General features: G+C 46.7%; 1 protein-coding gene and 1 long non-coding RNA gene across 2 annotated transcripts in view; one reads left to right on the top strand and one right to left on the bottom strand.

The window, feature by feature from the left end:
• LOC119129646 (C-type mannose receptor 2-like) overlaps positions 1-16562 on the top strand; it is a 902042-nt gene that overhangs the window by 260525 nt on the left and 624955 nt on the right. The window lies entirely within an intron of this gene.
• On the bottom strand, positions 15253-15657 carry LOC119128279. Its single transcript, XR_005098963.1, has 3 exons — positions 15546-15657; positions 15358-15468; positions 15253-15288 (listed from the first exon to the last, which is right to left on the bottom strand). It is a non-coding gene; the product is annotated as an uncharacterized LOC119128279 (long non-coding RNA).

Below are 16562 nucleotides of genomic sequence, written 5' to 3'. Positions count from 1 at the left end.
GGCTAATCAACATTATTTAACTGATAAGGGGATGGGCAAAGGAACCATCTGCTACAGGACTTAAGGTCCGTTCCTCCAGTAACCAAGATCAGAGAATCTCCTTTAACACAGGAGGCAATAAATGGGATAGCCTCTGTCATAAATGGTCTTTGGTCAGGAGGAGTCATTCGGAAGTGCTCAAACACTTCTCGCAAACACTCTTATTTGCCCAATTCAGAAGGGCAATAAAATTAACTGGTGAATGATAAAATATATGCAAGAAGCAGACGAAGAACAGTCCCTGGCAGATTACATGATTAGAACGCTCAGACTGACAGAGGTGTCAATGCAAATTTACTGCCGCCTGATCTTTCATCCTCACAGGTCGACAACCCCGTCATACCAGGAGACTGGGTCTACATCAAAGTCATCAAAAGAAAGAGCTGGGCCAGCCCACGGTGGGAGGGACCATTCCAAGTCCTGCTGACTACCCCCACCGCAGTAAAGATAGCTGAACGGCCCAGCTGGATTCACCTCAGCCACTGCAAGTTGCAGAGAGTGCTGGACCCCTAATTCGGAGTGGTGGGGAAGGCTAACTGTTAGGGTTTGCAGAATATCTTCATCGTATGATTATGTTGGAATGTAACCTGTAATAATTTACCTAGCTTGTCCTGTCTTACCAAAAGTAGTAGACCAAAGTGCTAAGATATTTTCACCTGATTGACTAGCTGCAGAGGAAGCAATCAAAGTTGCTTTGTTTCCACAAAGTCGTAAAAGGCCCCCTGCTATGCTTTGATCAGCAGGGGAGCGTCTTCACCCCATCCTGGGTTCCAACACCCCCACTTTCAACCCCACTGTGTTTCTTCTCAATAAATATGCACCTGATGAGGCCTGACTTCAGACTTCATTCGACCATCGCTGTAAGCACAGCGACGAGTGAACTCTCCGCCTGCAGGTGTCTGAAACGACTAACTTGTCTCCAGTGTGGTTCTTGCAAAATAAGTTAGAGTGAACACTACCCTAACATTTTGGTGCCGAAACCCGGGACCCTCATACCCGCCATCTGGCTGACGGAGGACGACGCGCTGTACACCGTCGACGGGCCAGCGTCCATTAGGAGGGCCTGGTAAAGAAAGACCTGGGAAGGAAATCCTTCGCTGGGCCAGCGTCTTACGTCTGCCTTCGTCTGACAGAGGTGGATTGACGGGACCCGGCAGTGCAACGAACCAGGGGACAAGTAAGTTAAAGAAAAAGCGCTGATACGGCTTTGGTTTGTCCGAGCTATGAGATACGGCTTTGGTTTGTCCTAGCTATGAGATACGGCTTTGGTTTGTCCGGGCTATGAGATACGGCTTTGGTTTTTCCAAGCTATGAAACAGTTGGGATTCTAGTCCCAGTGGAAGGAACGGGCTAAGAAAAGACAGAGTCTCTTTTTCCTAATTGAATAAGGGCGTAGATTCTTTCTTTTTTTTTGTCCGTTCTTCCAAGCTGTTTGGGAGGGTTTTACACCCATCCTGGATAGGCCTAAAAATAAAAAGCGCTGGTGTTTGTGTGGTTGAGAGTGCGACTGGCAGGATAAATTGACCGCAAAGAGAATTTGGTGGAAGGTCAATTTAAACCTGCATTGAGGATCCTCAAAGAAAATAAAAAAAAAAAAAAATTGTATAAACCTAAAATACCTAATTAAGATGGGAAACAAAACCGGTAAATCCCTAGCTCTTGAAGGAGATGAGAAGTACATGGCATGTAAATTTCTTAATTGTATGCAATACATGCCAAAGTGGAAGAAAAAGTATGGAGTAGAAGGGAAGTTGAAAGTTGAAGTGTGGAAGATAGTGGTTGATGTTTTGGAGGAGAGTGTGAATAGGAAGTCAAAGGGACTGAAAAAGAAAAGTAAAGAGAAAGAATTGATTTGTGCTAGAATGTGGTTGAAAGCTTCACAAGAGAAAAGAGAACAAATTCAGGAGACAAAACCTGGAAAGATAAAAAGTGACGAGACCGCCATTCAATTAAGATTTGAAAAAGAATTCTGGGTGCACAGTGGCACCCCATTCGATGATGCGGCTGAGAGTGCTTATCAGCAACGTCTTAAAAACGCGCTCATCACTGTTTCCCCCCCCGACTTCGGCAACTGGGTGAGGAAACATTTGGTGGAAGTAGATATTGCAAGTGTGACAACAACTATGCAATGGGCCAAAAGTTCTGATGTATTTCATCTAGGCGATGATGATGATGTTGACCTAGATGAAGATACAACAGTCTTCTTTCATGGGTCCCAGCAGGCCAGAGGAAGAGGTAGAGGCCAACAAGGTCGCAGGCCGCAATATAATTCAAAACCCCCATCAGATTCTGACAACTGTTGGAACTGTGGGAGACGAGGACACTTGGCAAGAGCGTGTCGTTTTGCAAAACAATACCAATCAAAGGGTGGAGGAAGGGGCAGAGGAAAAGCCAAATTGTCAGCGTGACTAGATTCCTCCCCTGTGATCTCTTGTGCTCCTACAGAGGAAGAAATAACAGATGTCCATATGAAAGCAAGACATGTCATTGTCAGATTATTAGAACGTTTTTAGATTGTTAGAGCTCCTGTCCATGCAAGGAGTATGACAATGCTGTTGTATGACCAGAGATCAAATTGTGTATGTACACTAAAGTTAAAATTTGCAAATCAAGTGGTAAATGAATGCAACTGGCTTCTAGAAGATAAATAAAACTTAGAATGTGCTGTCCTCGTGTGCGTGGGAGGGACCAGCTCATGATCGACCACAGGAAATGGCCAGCCTGTGACGAATCATTGGTGCTGGGATCTACCTTACGCGCGCGAGAGCTGTGCATGTGTGTTAAAATGATGAAAATTGGCTGACCTTTTAGTGTACAGAAATTTGCTAGACTGTGGTCTATCCAATTTGCACCGCAGAACAGAAACGCTATTGAAAGATAAAAATGAGAGGAAAAGAGAGAAATCTGTTTGCGAGCAGAAACTGATCCACACTAGTGCATGTTGAGTAAGACACGACAGAACATGCTTTCAGGAATTGGAAGAATCAAAATTGTGAATTTAAGACGTTCACATTTAATAGAAATAATTGACTGGTTGTGTTATAAGATTATACAAACTTCTATATGCGAGCTGATTCTGAGAGATTGGGTTCTTCAAATTTAAAAACAAAGAAAGACTTCTGATTGATTTGCCAGCAGTTTTTTTGTGTGTTGAGTTTTTTTTTTGGATTGGTGGTTTGTTCTATCAGGAACCTTGAGATGAAAACAGTATGTGAATGTTGTGTGGTGAGCTTGGATGAATTGGGACCGACGTGATAGAAAGTCTCCTTCTTGGAGACTGTGTGTGAGATGCAAATGAGCATTGATGACTGATTGCCTGAATGAAGGGAATATACAGGTTGAATGGTTGACGTTGTTGGACACTACTATCAAAAATTAGTAGAGCGACTTTGAAGAAAGAGTGATTTTGAGTACGTTAAATGCTAAGGAAGAAATAAATACATAAAGGAAATAAAAAGGTTGCTTTTGGATTGCTAATTAACTAGATAAAATAACTGGAGAACCAGTAACACATGCAGAAGATGTGTGAACTGGGAAACTGAGAAGCGTTTTGGAAGGAAAATCAAATTAAATGATGATAGAGTCATATGTGGTAAAGAACACATCCTCCCAGACAGTTTGTCAAGGTGTGAGACATGGGCGTCGCCAAGCCTCAGAAGGAGGGAATGTTGTATAGAGAGTGGGAGATAAAAAAAAAAAAACATTTAAAAAATAAATAAATAATTATATATACAACACTTTACTGCATATAGATTCTCTAATACATACGGCGTTGTACCATTGAGTTAGTTTTTTTTCTCAAACTTTTGCTGTAAACAATTGGAAGATGATTGAAAAGTGACTGAAGAAGCCATGAGGAAGTGGTGTAGCTGTTTGGAAGGGCACGCGCTTATGCGTTTCCCTGGCTAATCAACATTATTTAACTGAGAAGGGGATGGGCAAAGGAACCATCTGCTACAGGACTTAAGGTCCGTTCCTCCAGTAACCAAGATCAGAGAATCTCCTATAAAACAGGAGGCAATAAATGGGATAGCCTCTGTCATAAATGGTCTTTGGTCAGGAGGAGTCATTCGGAAGTGCTCAAACACTTCTCGCAGACACTCTTATTTGCCCAATTCAAAAGGGCAATAAAATTGAAGAACAGTCCCTGGCAGATTACATGATCAGAACGCTCAGACTGACAGAGGTGTCAAATGCAAATTTACTGCCGCCTGATCTTTCATCCTCACAGGTCGACAACCCCATCAAGCCAGGAGACTGGGTCTACATCAAAGTCATCAAAAGAAAGAACTGGGCCAGCCCACGGTGGGAGGGACCATTCCAAGTCCTGCTGACTACCCCCACCGCAGTAAGGAGGACCATTCCAAGTCCTGCTGACTACCCCCACCGCAGTAAAGATAGCTGAACGGCCAAGCTGGATTCACCTCAGCCACTGCAAGTTGCAGAGAGTGCTGGACCCCTAATTCGGAGTGGTGGGGAAGACTAACTTCAAAGGAGTCCTATCGTTTAGGGTGGGACGTCTCAATGTTGGTGAAGAAAACAACGATCCCCACTCCGCTAGGCGAGGGGATGTCCCGGTGTCTCTGCCATCCTAGTAGCAACGGGGCTCCATATGCCAGATGGATCCTCTGCTGCGTTGTGGCTGGAGCGTGCTATGGTCTATGGACCAACTGAACAGACCAAGTGACAATGTTGACCGTGGAAAACGATGGTCACACGATGAGAACTTTGAGGACTGGTCATGGGACCCGAGAAACCCATACGAAACCAACACGTGGTACCGCTACGTCAAATTCACTGTGAGATCGCACACACAGGAGGGCTGCTATGTGTGTTCCAAACTCCCTCCGTCCTCCACACAAGTTCACTTGGAGGCCAGAGCAATGAATGTCACTGAAGCGAAATGCATGGCATCCATGGGAGGAGTTGGATATCAACACCGTGCTGTCACAGTCAGTGATGCCGACCCGTCCCGCCCTGGACTGCGGAAGGTACCGTGATCAGCTTTTCTGGACAAATCTCAATGTGACGTTAAAGGACGGACACTGCCGCAGGTGGCCTTCACAGATCCGGCCACCTGGATGTGAACTATACGTGTTACATCCAAGGAAGTGAGACCCACAAATGCATTGACAGAGACTGCTCTCCAGGAGGGAACTGGATGGGAGCTTTGGACATCGCCACTGAGTGTCAAGATAAGAGAGCCATTTCAGGTGGTGAGGGCTCTCCGACCAACATGGCTGCACCATCAAACGGAACATACTTCATACAGAACGGCTGGTGGCTTTGTGGTCACAAGGTTATCCGATGCTGCCCGCCAACTGGACAGGAGTGTGTGCACCAGTGTGGGTGACAGACCACACCTACAGGATTCAACATCGTCAGCTGACGACAGCACACAACTCTTCTGGACGTCGCCGCAGGGCGATTACAACCTTTGACCCCATGACCCTGTCTGGGGTGCAAATGTCCGGACGACCATAAATATGGCCTGTCGGAAACAAAGTTGTTCATGCGCTTTTTCCTTGGATCGGAGTTGGAAAACAATCTCTCTTCATCGAGACACTGAACTATCGTTTTCAATCCTTTGTGAACCTCTCACTGCAAGTCGATGATGGACAAAATAGAGAGATCCAGGCTATTAGACTAATGGTCTTGCAAAACAGGATGGTTCTGGACTTGTTGACGGCAGCACAAGGTGGTGTGTGCCACATCATTGGGACTTCCTGTTGCACATACATTCCAGGAGATAACGACACGCACATCAAGGAAGCCATGAACTCACTGAGGAATTTGCAGCAGGCCATGTCGGAGGATAACATCCCACATCAATGGGATTTCTTTTCATGGCTATTCTCTGGCGCGTGGTGGCAGTTGCTGTTGAGACTTGTGACGCCTGTGCTTGCTGTGCTGGTATTGTTGTGCTTGTTTACGACCTGTGTTATCCCGTGTTTGAAGTCTGCTGTGACAAGGTTTGTGTCTTCTACCGTGGCACAAGTGCATATACAACTTCTCAGAGATGACGGATGTGATGACTATGATGTGCTGCGAGACGTGGATTGCGTAGATGCTGTTTAGCTCAGCATTCTTTTACAGAAACTTGATGATTTGACCATCGAAAATGCCTTGCAAGTGATGGGTACAATGACGTACTGTTTCTGTGTTTTTCTTTTTCTTTTTTTATTGGTAACATTCTGGTCGCCTAAGGCAGAGGGGCCGTGTAACTCTTTTCCTGCATTTTAATCTGGCCGCAGGTTTTTCAGTTGCACACAAAATTTGGACTGGAGCATTGAGGGAAATACCTCGTCTTCACTGGAAATTGTTGCTGTCATTGTATTTTCTTTCTTATGTTTGATTGGTCGGGGTTGACATACTCATACGATAAAACAGGGGGGATATGTTAGGGTTTGCAGAATATCTTCATCGTATGATTATGTTGGAATGTAACCTGTAATAATTTACCTAGCTTGTCCTGTCTTACCAAAAGTAGTAGACCAAAGTGCTAAGATCTTTTCACCTGATTGACTAGCTGCAGAGGAAGCAATCAAAGTTGCTTTGTTTCCACAAAGTCGTAAAAGGCCCCCTGCTATGCTTTGATCAGCAGGGGAGCGGCTTCACCCCATCCTGTGTTCCCACACCCCCACTTTCAACCCCACTGTGTTTCTTCTCAATAAATATGCACCTGATGAGGCCTGACTTCAGACTTCATTCGACCATCGCTGTAAGCACAGCGACGAGTGAACTCTCCGCCTGCAGGTGTTTGAAACGACTAACTTGTCTCCAGTGTGGTTCTTGCAAAATAAGTTAGAGTGAACACTACCCTAACACTAATCCCCTTATCCCATATTTTTCTAATTTATTGAGTAGTATATTATGATTAATTGTGTCAAAAGCTTTTTTGAGGTCAATGAAAACTCCTACTGCATGTCGTTTGGTGTCTATTGCATCTGTGATTTCCTCGAGTGACTCCATTAATGCCCGTGCTGTTGATCTGTTTACTCTAAAACCATATTGGTTCTCTGCAAAGAATTTATCTTTTTCCAAAAATCCATCCATTCTACTGTTAAAAAGCTTTTCCAATGTTTTTGAGAGTTGTGGCAAGATTGAGATGGGTCTGTAGTTTGTAAAGTTGTGTTTTATAAAGAGGAATGACCTTAGCAATTTTGAACGATGACAACAGCACCAAACCTTGAGTTGCAATGGAAAAAGCAGCAATGCCCAACGTAGGCCGGAAGTCCTCCCGGCCCCCTTCGGTCACCCCTAGTAGACGACGTCTCCATAACCAGTTGTCAGCAAACAAAATCTTCTCCTTTGGGGTTGATTGGGGCACGGGGACGACTGGTGGTCGTCGCCTCATCGAAGTGCTCAGTGGAATCTTCGAGCGTTCCCGGCATCTACTCCTATGATCCTGAGGCCCACGTGATCCCTGAAACCAACAAGCAAAGAAAAATAGCAAAAATAGCTTATGGTAGTCTCACTGCTGCTAGTTGGCCATCTAAGGCAACATATACAAAGACGTATGAAGTCCAAATTTTACCACATGACCTCCCTGGTATGAACCAAAATAATGACAAATTAAGAATATAAGATTTAATATTGACTTAAACAATAAAGTTCTCAGTAAGAAAAAAAATCAATCCATCACGCAATCAATCAATTGAAAACAAATCAAATCCAAAAGTCTAACGTCAATACAGGTGCTTGAGTACAAATATCTGAAATTTTAACATGTTTCTTTTAAGCCTAAATTTAAGAATGAAATATTGTACAGGGGAGTATTAGCAATTAATAATTAACATTTCACAGCAATGGCAATTAAGTTGTGGGTAATCTTTCAGAAAAGAAAAACATTGTCTAGCCTCCTGAATATTATTACATTATTGGGATTGTTGCAAATTAAGGAGCATGGCAAAAGTTATGTCATTACACAGCCAGCTCATGTGTGTCATTTTCACCCTAACTCTGCAAATTTAATGTCAATCAATACTGTTTGTGTTTTTGTCAGTGCCAGAAGGGACCAATTTTATGATTTTTCTTTTTCCAAGAGGCCACAGGAATGAGTGTTTCCAAGTGATTACTTGTATAAATAGGTGCCTGTTGAGTATTTGTTTTGTCAACCAGCCTCTGATGTCAAGAGTCTCAAATACGAGTTTGTTCAGATTTATCAAACAGTCCCAGACAGGGAAGTCTCAAATACGAGTTGGTTCAGATTTATCAAACAGTCCCAGACAGGCGTGCGTGAGTGTTCCAAAAAAATTCATTCAACCAAATCCATTGAGAGTTCATTTAAAAATGTGCCTTTTGTTTTTCAATTTAGCAAAAATTTGTGGCAGAATGAACTGAACAGTTGAGTTGCCACGGTTTGAATCAATCGAAAAATGTAGAAAAAAAAAAAGACCAAACCCTGAATCGTAATCAATAGCTTTTATTTTGAAATTTCTACAACAACAGTGAAAACCAATTCTTTTCTGACAGCAGCGATTGATTAAAACACTGCAATCAGTAATCAAAAATGTAAGAAGTGGATATAAATCGACATGATATACAGTGAATTGTAGATGCGATAACGTAGCGTAGAGAGACGACAGTGAAAACCAACTTTGTTTCTGACAGCAGCGATGGAGTCGAAAACTGCAGTCGGTAATCAAAAATGCAAGAACTGGACATAAATTGACAGTGAATTGTAGATGCGGTAAGAGACCATAGAAAATGATGGAAAATACTGGAAAATACTTCCAGAGACATTTCGACAGTCGCAGACATCATTGGCAGTAACATAGCTCTCTAGTGATTCAAAATTCATTATTTGTAATCATATATTCTACAGAAGCTTTTCTTTCAAACAAAAAGCTGTCAAGTCCGGCTCGCTTTTAAAGGCGATGAGGACAAGACAACACGACACGAATAAAAACAAAACCATGAAAGATAGCAATAACCGACTTTGGACTTTCATTCCAGCCTCGAGACGATTCTCGTCTCTCCCGTTCTTACGATTGGGCTCTTTGAAAGCACTGGAATTTCTGGACAATGTGTTTTGCTCTTAGAGTCAGTAACTTTACGAAAAGGCAGTCAAAGTTAAGTCAAGCGCGCGAAAAAAAGAGAAAAGGACAAACCAAGTAGAGTCGAGTGCAAGTGAACATAGCACGCTCGTTCACATTGCATCTGGACACGACATCTAGTTGGCTGACAACAGCTAAGCTAAATGCTAAAAACACTTATGATAAGATAAGTTCTCTCTCCAGGCCTTCGGATATGTTGTCGGCCTTAGCTAGTGATATTTTCTGTCTTTTTGTGTTTTTTTGGTTTTGTGACAATGGTGATACTATTTCTTTGGAGCAGAGTAGGAAGGGCATTCAATCTTTGTCTTCGATGATGACTTTCTGGCATTGTCAATTTTCTCCATGGGCTCTTGGGCCGTTGGGAACAGACACAGCCAGGCGGACTCTACGGCGCCACCTGTGGCTCCGGTGAGGCAATTGGAAAATGCGCTGTGGGCATTTTGCACATGAAGCTGTTGACTTGGGCGCAGGACATTGGCTTCCATCTTCCAGTCTGAAAGAAAACAATCCATTTCAGTGGAGCGCAAAGCTCTTCTTCTTCCCAATGCTCATTTGAGGACGCACCTGCCGTAACACAGCCACGCAGTGTTTGTCGAGGCCGACGCGCTGGTTGGGTTCTCCCGCGGCCCAGTGGGTGAAGGTCACCTGGTGGCGGTCCGACCACACCAACGTGCCGGGAAGCGCCAGGTCGTTCAGTCCGGTCCACATGTCGCTGGTTTCTGATGGGAGGGAACAGAGCTCTCATCCGGTTCTCAGATGTTGACGGGGACTGTTAATTAACGGTCGGGATGCGCACCAAGGTGGGAGACATTTTTCACTGACGCCTGCTCCATCTCGGTGCGGATGGACACCAGTTCGGCACCAAGACTACGGCAGACGAGTTGCGCATCATCCCATTTCTTTTTGCCCTCAAACGTTTTGTAGCAGAACCCGGCAAACTCCTCCCAGTCAGGTGCCGCGCATCTGGGCTCTGCAGGCGAGACCCCGTGTGAGTCGTAGTCGTCATGACAGTTAGCGTGAGATAAACAAATGGTTTTTGAACTCACCCCCGTCCGCAAACGTGTGAGACACACCCAGCGGGTCGTTCAAACTGCAAATAGTAAAGCGCTAATTAGCCGGTGGCTCTTCATGGGACTTTTCCGTGAAGGTCGACCACTCACTGTCTGGAGGTGATCCTGTTCCCGGTGGAGCCCGTGTAGACTTGCTGTTTGGGAGCTCTCATCACAATACAATCTCCTCCGATGTCGTTCCGGATGACGCCGGCGTGAATGGCGGCCGCGCAGATGTGCGAGTCCTGCATTTACACAAAGTTGCAGTCACGGACGAGACGTCGACCGGTGGGTGGGCTCAGGCAATCCCCTACCTCCGAGTAGACCAATGTTCCAGCGACAAAGTGTTCCTCTTTGCCACACCTGGGCGGACAGTAGAACCTGCAGAAGACACACATGTTGTGAAATTGACAACAGGCGGTCATGAAACATCGTGTCAGGCGTGACTCACGTCATCGAATCGGTGAAGCGGACGCTGTTGAACTTTCTGGCGCAGGTCGTCTCATCTGTCGGACAAAAGGCGAGAGTTCGTGGCATGTTTTGCGGTTGTTGTTTTGGGCAACCAAAGCGGCGGATTTCACCTTCATGCGCGCATCCCAAGATGTCAAAGCGGAGGCCAAATTCTGGACGATTCTCCAGCGGCAGGATGAGGACGTACTGAGCGAACGCGGGCGTCTCAAGCAGATGAGTCCCACCGCCGATGAACTAGAAATCGAATGTTTCCTTGTTTGTTGTGACAAGATGGGAGGATGAGGTCGCGGTCGACTCCATTGGCTCACCTTCCCGTCCGGGTGTTTGGTCCACTTCTTCCTATCAACGCTCAGTCTCATCTCAAGTGGGATGTCCCAGGAGCGAGTATCGGTGCTATTACAGCCCTGGGTCAAGATCGCAGTCACCTTTCTCGTGTAGCCGAGGTTCACCAGGATCCAGCTGCCGAGGGCTGGAGGGGGGCGGACAAAAGAACGCTCAGGAGGAGACCAAAGTGCCAAGCGGTCAATTTTCTACGCACCATTTTTTGACGGCTTCCAGCAGGACTCCCCGTTGAGGCGGGCTTTTTCTGGGGTGGCGTCTTCCATTGAGGAGGAGGCTTTGAAGGAAGAGTCCGCGACGCTGCCGTCGGCGATGCCCAGACTGTCGAGACATACTGAGGACAGCCAAAAGTCATTTGAATTCGGAAAGGTTGCGTAAAATAAAAATCTGGCCATGGAGCCCCTTGGCATGGAACCCTAACCCTAACCCTAACCCTTGCATTGTTTTTCTGGGAATTTGAGGAGTCCTAGATTCAGCGCAGAGCGGAAGATCGCGAGACGGGAATCCCACCTTTCTGTTCACAGCTATAGACCATCTGCAGATATTTGGAGGGGGCAGGGCAGGACTTGTCCTCCAAAACCTCAATGTGGCATTTTTGCTGGCTGTTGCACATTTTCCTGTAGCGAGGCACGATGCCTTCCACTGAGCAGGTGTCCTCTGCAAGTTACAAACACATTGGTGAGTATGAGCATTGATGCACTGGAATGAGGAACCAAACGAGCATCTGAACGGTTTGTAAGCATTGCTTCATTTTCATGAAGTTTCGTAGCAGGCCAAAGTTGTTTGGAGACTTTCAGGAGAAAACCAAGCGAAACGCGTCGAATGGGCCTTCAGAGGTAGGCGGACAAATGCCTTCGTTGGCAAATGGTGGATTCTCAGCTCTTACCGTCTTCCAATGAGTTGTCGTCGTCGTCGAATGAGTAGTTGTTGAATGAGTCGCCGTCCTCCTGGCAAACGCCGTCACTCCGCCGACCGTAAAAGGCGGACTGGATAGTGATGCGGCTTTGCTTCTGACCCTCAGCCTCACACACGAGGTCAGCAGAATGCTTGTCGCAGACAAGGATCTCTTTAAAGCCTGCCAAAGCATCGTCGTGTCATTTTATGTCTCGCGTCCCTTGAAGCCAACGTTAAAGGAGACTTACCGTCATGAGGCCGTGGCGTTTTTGCCGTGTTTCCTGCAAGACAAAAGCCATAGGAGCGAGTCGGCACGGTGTGAGGATCGGCTGAGCGTTGCCGCGTCTTACCTCGTTTCTTGCACATGTAGCCTCTCTTCTTCCGGCAATTGTCAAACTTCCAGCGCCCGTTGCTTGTGAGTAAGGAAAGACAAGACGCACTAGAGAGGTCACCGGGATCACCTGGAAGGAGACGACAGATACTCAGCTCCATTCCTCCGCAACATCGCAGACAAACATCGATTGGGTTTTTGAGCCACCTCCGTCCACGACGATGTACCCAAACGGGGATCCGTCAGTCCACCCGATGCCGTCTTTCGTGACGTTGTTGTTGACGCCCAACCACATAGAGGGAGTGCTTGGCAGAGAAGTGTACAGACCTTTGGAGGTAAATGGTCAAATGTGGAACAAGAGATTGAAACAGTGCACGTTGGGGGAATTCAACAGCCGTGATCGCGACCAGACAGACGGACAGCCTACTTTGTATGAATGCCTGTTCTTGTGAATCGGCGATGCTGAGCAGGTCGCCTCCGCGGTGAAGGCAGTCGTCTCGCGCCTCCTCCCAAGTCTTGGCGTGCCAGCGTTGGATCAGGTAGCAGAAGTCGGAGGAGGGTCGGTCCTCCCACCAGCCGCACTTTGCACTCCGGCCTGCAAGCGAGAGTCGAGTCACTTGAGGGCAAACGGGCGACGAGAGAACACACGTGGACTGGCGGGTGGGACGCCCACCTGGCGGCGGAGGAAGAAGAAAGTCTCGGACCTTGGCTGCAAGGAAAAGAGAGGACACATTAGCACTCTTAGCTTTGCCTTAAAATGTAAAGTGCTTTTCAAATGAAATTTATTTATTTATTTATTTATCTATTTGTATTTATTTATTTATTTATTTATTTACTAATTTTCATGATTAATTTATTTATTATTGTCGTTATTATATTTATTATTATTATCATTATTATTGAGAGGTGCAAAGTAAGTGGCCGTCATTTGCTGACCTTTTTTACAGATGAATGGACGAGCATTGGTGCAGGGCCGGTCCTCAAGTTGTCCAGTCTGCGACAAGGCAGCGCAGTCTCCCCGTCCGGCCGGCCTGTTTGGGACCCACGTGATGTTGCCCTGCGGACGACACGCCAGACGTGACTTTGGCGCGTTTGGTCTCGCTCGCCACCACCGCATATGCTCCGAAATGATGAGTCCTCTCTCCTCCCACGAATCAACACTTTCCCACAGGATGACTTGAATTCATTGGACAATTTCCCTCCACTTAAATCACAACTTGAGTTTCAAACTCAATTTTATATTCTCAGAAATGAGCGACTGACCTGTGAAATTCTGCACTTCAACCATTGTTATTGCTCCAGCTGATTAACACCTTCAATATTGATCTCTTCTCGTAACAACATGATGAGCATTCTAGCCAAAGTCGAACTTTTGTTCCTCTTAGATAATTGTTTTGCGAAAATTTGGCTTTTGTCCTCACTTGGACTTTTTGCCTTCTGATATGACACCTTCCTTCTGGGCCAGTGACAACTTTTGCAGACTGCTCTAAACGTTTGGCTTACTGTAGGTGTTGCGTCGCTCCACTCAAAGTTGCCCTTGTTCTTCTTGAGTCCCACCCAAGATTGGTATCCTCCTGCATATGGCGCGTGAGCTTGAGGAAATCACAAAAAGCGAGAAGAGCATTCAAACGTGTCAGACGTTGGGAAACGTTGGGGGGGGGTGAGAGCTGGCATCGGCAGTTTGACCCTGGCGCTCACCAGCCAAGAATTTGCCCTCGTCCCATGAGAGGACACTGGCCAGGTGACCTCTCCATATTCCGCAGAATGTCTCGGCCCCCTCCCAAGTTCGCATCACACCCTCAAAGTGATAGCAAGAGCCCTTGTACAGGAAGTCGCCAGTGTCGCAGTAGGAAGCTGAAGCCGGCAAGAAACATGGATTACAAAACCACAAGGGGACGCTGCAGGTGTGAAAAGAAAGAAGAAGCGTCGCTGCCACTCACTCTCCACTCGATGGTAGCCCAATCCGTAGTCTTTGTAGGAACACAGCCGTCCCTCCGGGCAGTCTGCAGGAGGACGACGTGATTGCATTTTTTTCCTACTTTCACCGCCAACAATACAACGGTCGTGCACACTTACCGTCGGGCGACCTCTCGCACATGTACGGCAAGGAGGATCCGCACGATCCATGTCTCCACTTGCCAGGCTGACTGCTGTCGTGCACACCTTGGTTGACGTAGGCGCAGGAACCAACGCTGGCACTGTCGGGAGAAGTGGGAGGAAATGAGACACACATCGGACAAACGGTCCAAATCGGAGGCTTTTCCCATCTTTCTCGGCAAAAGACAATTTTACGTCAATACACGTGCTCTCTCAAATTTCGCAAATGGGTTCCATCATCTCGCCATGTGCCCTGACTGACAATGAAAGGACGCAAAGAGGTGACCTCCTTACCTTCCGTCTTGACGCGAGTCCCTGTTGGTGTAGGTAGGCGTCACATCGGTGTCGGACCAAGTCAGCAGTTTTTCTCCTGCTTCGGAAAACTGACACCAGGCCTCGTCGCAGTTCTGCAGAGTCCAAAACCGTTGTCAATGGCATAGCAATAGCCACCCAACGGCCGCTAGCATTTTGGTCTTACCAGATTGGAGAGTCCGATCCAGAAGGGCTTGTCGCCCATTTGCTTCTTCACGAAGTCTTCCTGGTCCTTGGAGGTGATGGAAACAAGGTCGCCGCCCTCCCAGAGGCAGTCGTAACGAGCCCCCAGCCACCCGTTGGTTTTCTCCATCTTCTTGTAGCACTTGGAGCGGTGAGAACTCCATCCGTTGACTGTGTCACATGATGACTCACGATCGGTTAATACTGATGAAACGGCAAAATTGTCTTGGTCAATTTACAGCTTTTTGTGAAAAACACAAATTCAGCAAACAGACAAGAATGCAGTCGGCCGAATTCAGCTTTTGCCAACGTGATCATTTCGCGAATGGACGAGTCACCCATGGTATAGTCACCATTGCATAACCCTCAATAGCTTAAAGCCTCAATTCTTTACGCTAGGAAAATAAAAGAAGAAGACAAGCGTCGTCATGTCATTTTTGTCTCCCGTCGTTGGAAGTCACCGCTCAAGGAGACGTACCGTCATGAGGCTGCTGCGGCGGTTTTGGAATGTTTCCTGCAAGACAAAAGCCAAAGAAGCGAGTCAGCAGGTTGTGAGAATCGGCCAGGCATCGCCGCGTCTTACCTCTTTTCTTGCAGATGTAGCCTCTCTTCTTCCGGCAATCGTCAAACTTCCAGCGGCCGTTGCTTGTGAGAAAGGAAAGACAGGACGCAGCAGAGAGGTCGCCGGGGTCACCTGGAAGGAGACGACAGATGCTCATCTCCGTGCCTCCGCAACGTCGCAGACAAACATCGGTTGGGTTTTGGACCCACCTCCGTCCATGACGATGTAACCCAACGGGGATCCGTCAGTCCACCCGCTGCCGTCTTTCGTGACGTTGTTGTTGACGCCCAACCACAGAGAGGGAGCGCTTGGCAGAGAAGTGTAGATACCTTTGGAGGTAAATGGTCAAACGTGGAACAAGAGTTTGAAACATTCCACGTTGGAGGAATTCAACAGCTCTGATCGCGACCGGACAGACGGACAGACTTACCTTGAATGAATGCATGTTCATGTAAGTCGGTGATGCTGAGCAGGTCGCCTCCGCGGCGGAGGCAGTCGTCTCGCGCCTGCTTCCAGGCCTTGGTTGGCCTCCGTTGGATCAGGTAGCAGAAGTTGGAGAAGGGTCGCTCCCGCCACCAGCCGCACTTTGCACTCCAGCCTGCAAGCGAGAGTCGAGTCACTTGAGGGCAAACGGGCGACGAACGAACACACGTCGACTGGCGGATGGGAAGCCCACCTGGCGGCGGAGGAAGAAGAAAGTCTCGGACCTTGGCTGTAAGGAAAAGAGAGGACACATTAGCACTCTTAGATTTGCCTTAAAATGTAAAGTGCGTTATAAATGAATTTATTTACTTCTTTATTTGCTTGGCCGTTCAATTGATTGATTGATTTGTGCATTTATGCATTTCTTAATTTATTAGTTATCATTGATTATATTTATTTGTGATGATGATATTTAATATTCTTATGATTATTATGAAAGTGAAGTGAAGTGCAAAGTGAGCGCTCGTCTCATTTGCGGACCTTTTTTACAGATGAATGGCTGACTTTTGGTGCAGGGCCAGTCCTCAAGTTGTCCAGTCTGCGACAAGGCAGCGCAGTCACCCCGTCCGGTCGGCTTGCTTGGGACCCACTCGATCTTGCCCTGCGGACGACACGCCAGACGTGAGCACATTTCTTCCCAAAGTCCTTTTTCCTCCTACTCGTCAATATTTTCTCAAAGCAAATATATCTCATTGTTGTCAATTTACAACTATTTTCCAGTTAAAGCACAATTTGAGTTTCAG

Source organism: Syngnathus acus, chromosome 10 (genome assembly GCF_901709675.1).
Source record: "Syngnathus acus chromosome 10, fSynAcu1.2, whole genome shotgun sequence".
Taxonomy (NCBI): Eukaryota; Metazoa; Chordata; class Actinopteri; order Syngnathiformes; family Syngnathidae; genus Syngnathus; species Syngnathus acus.
Note: the sequence above shows the minus strand (reverse complement) of the source record. Positions and strands in the feature narration are given on the sequence as shown.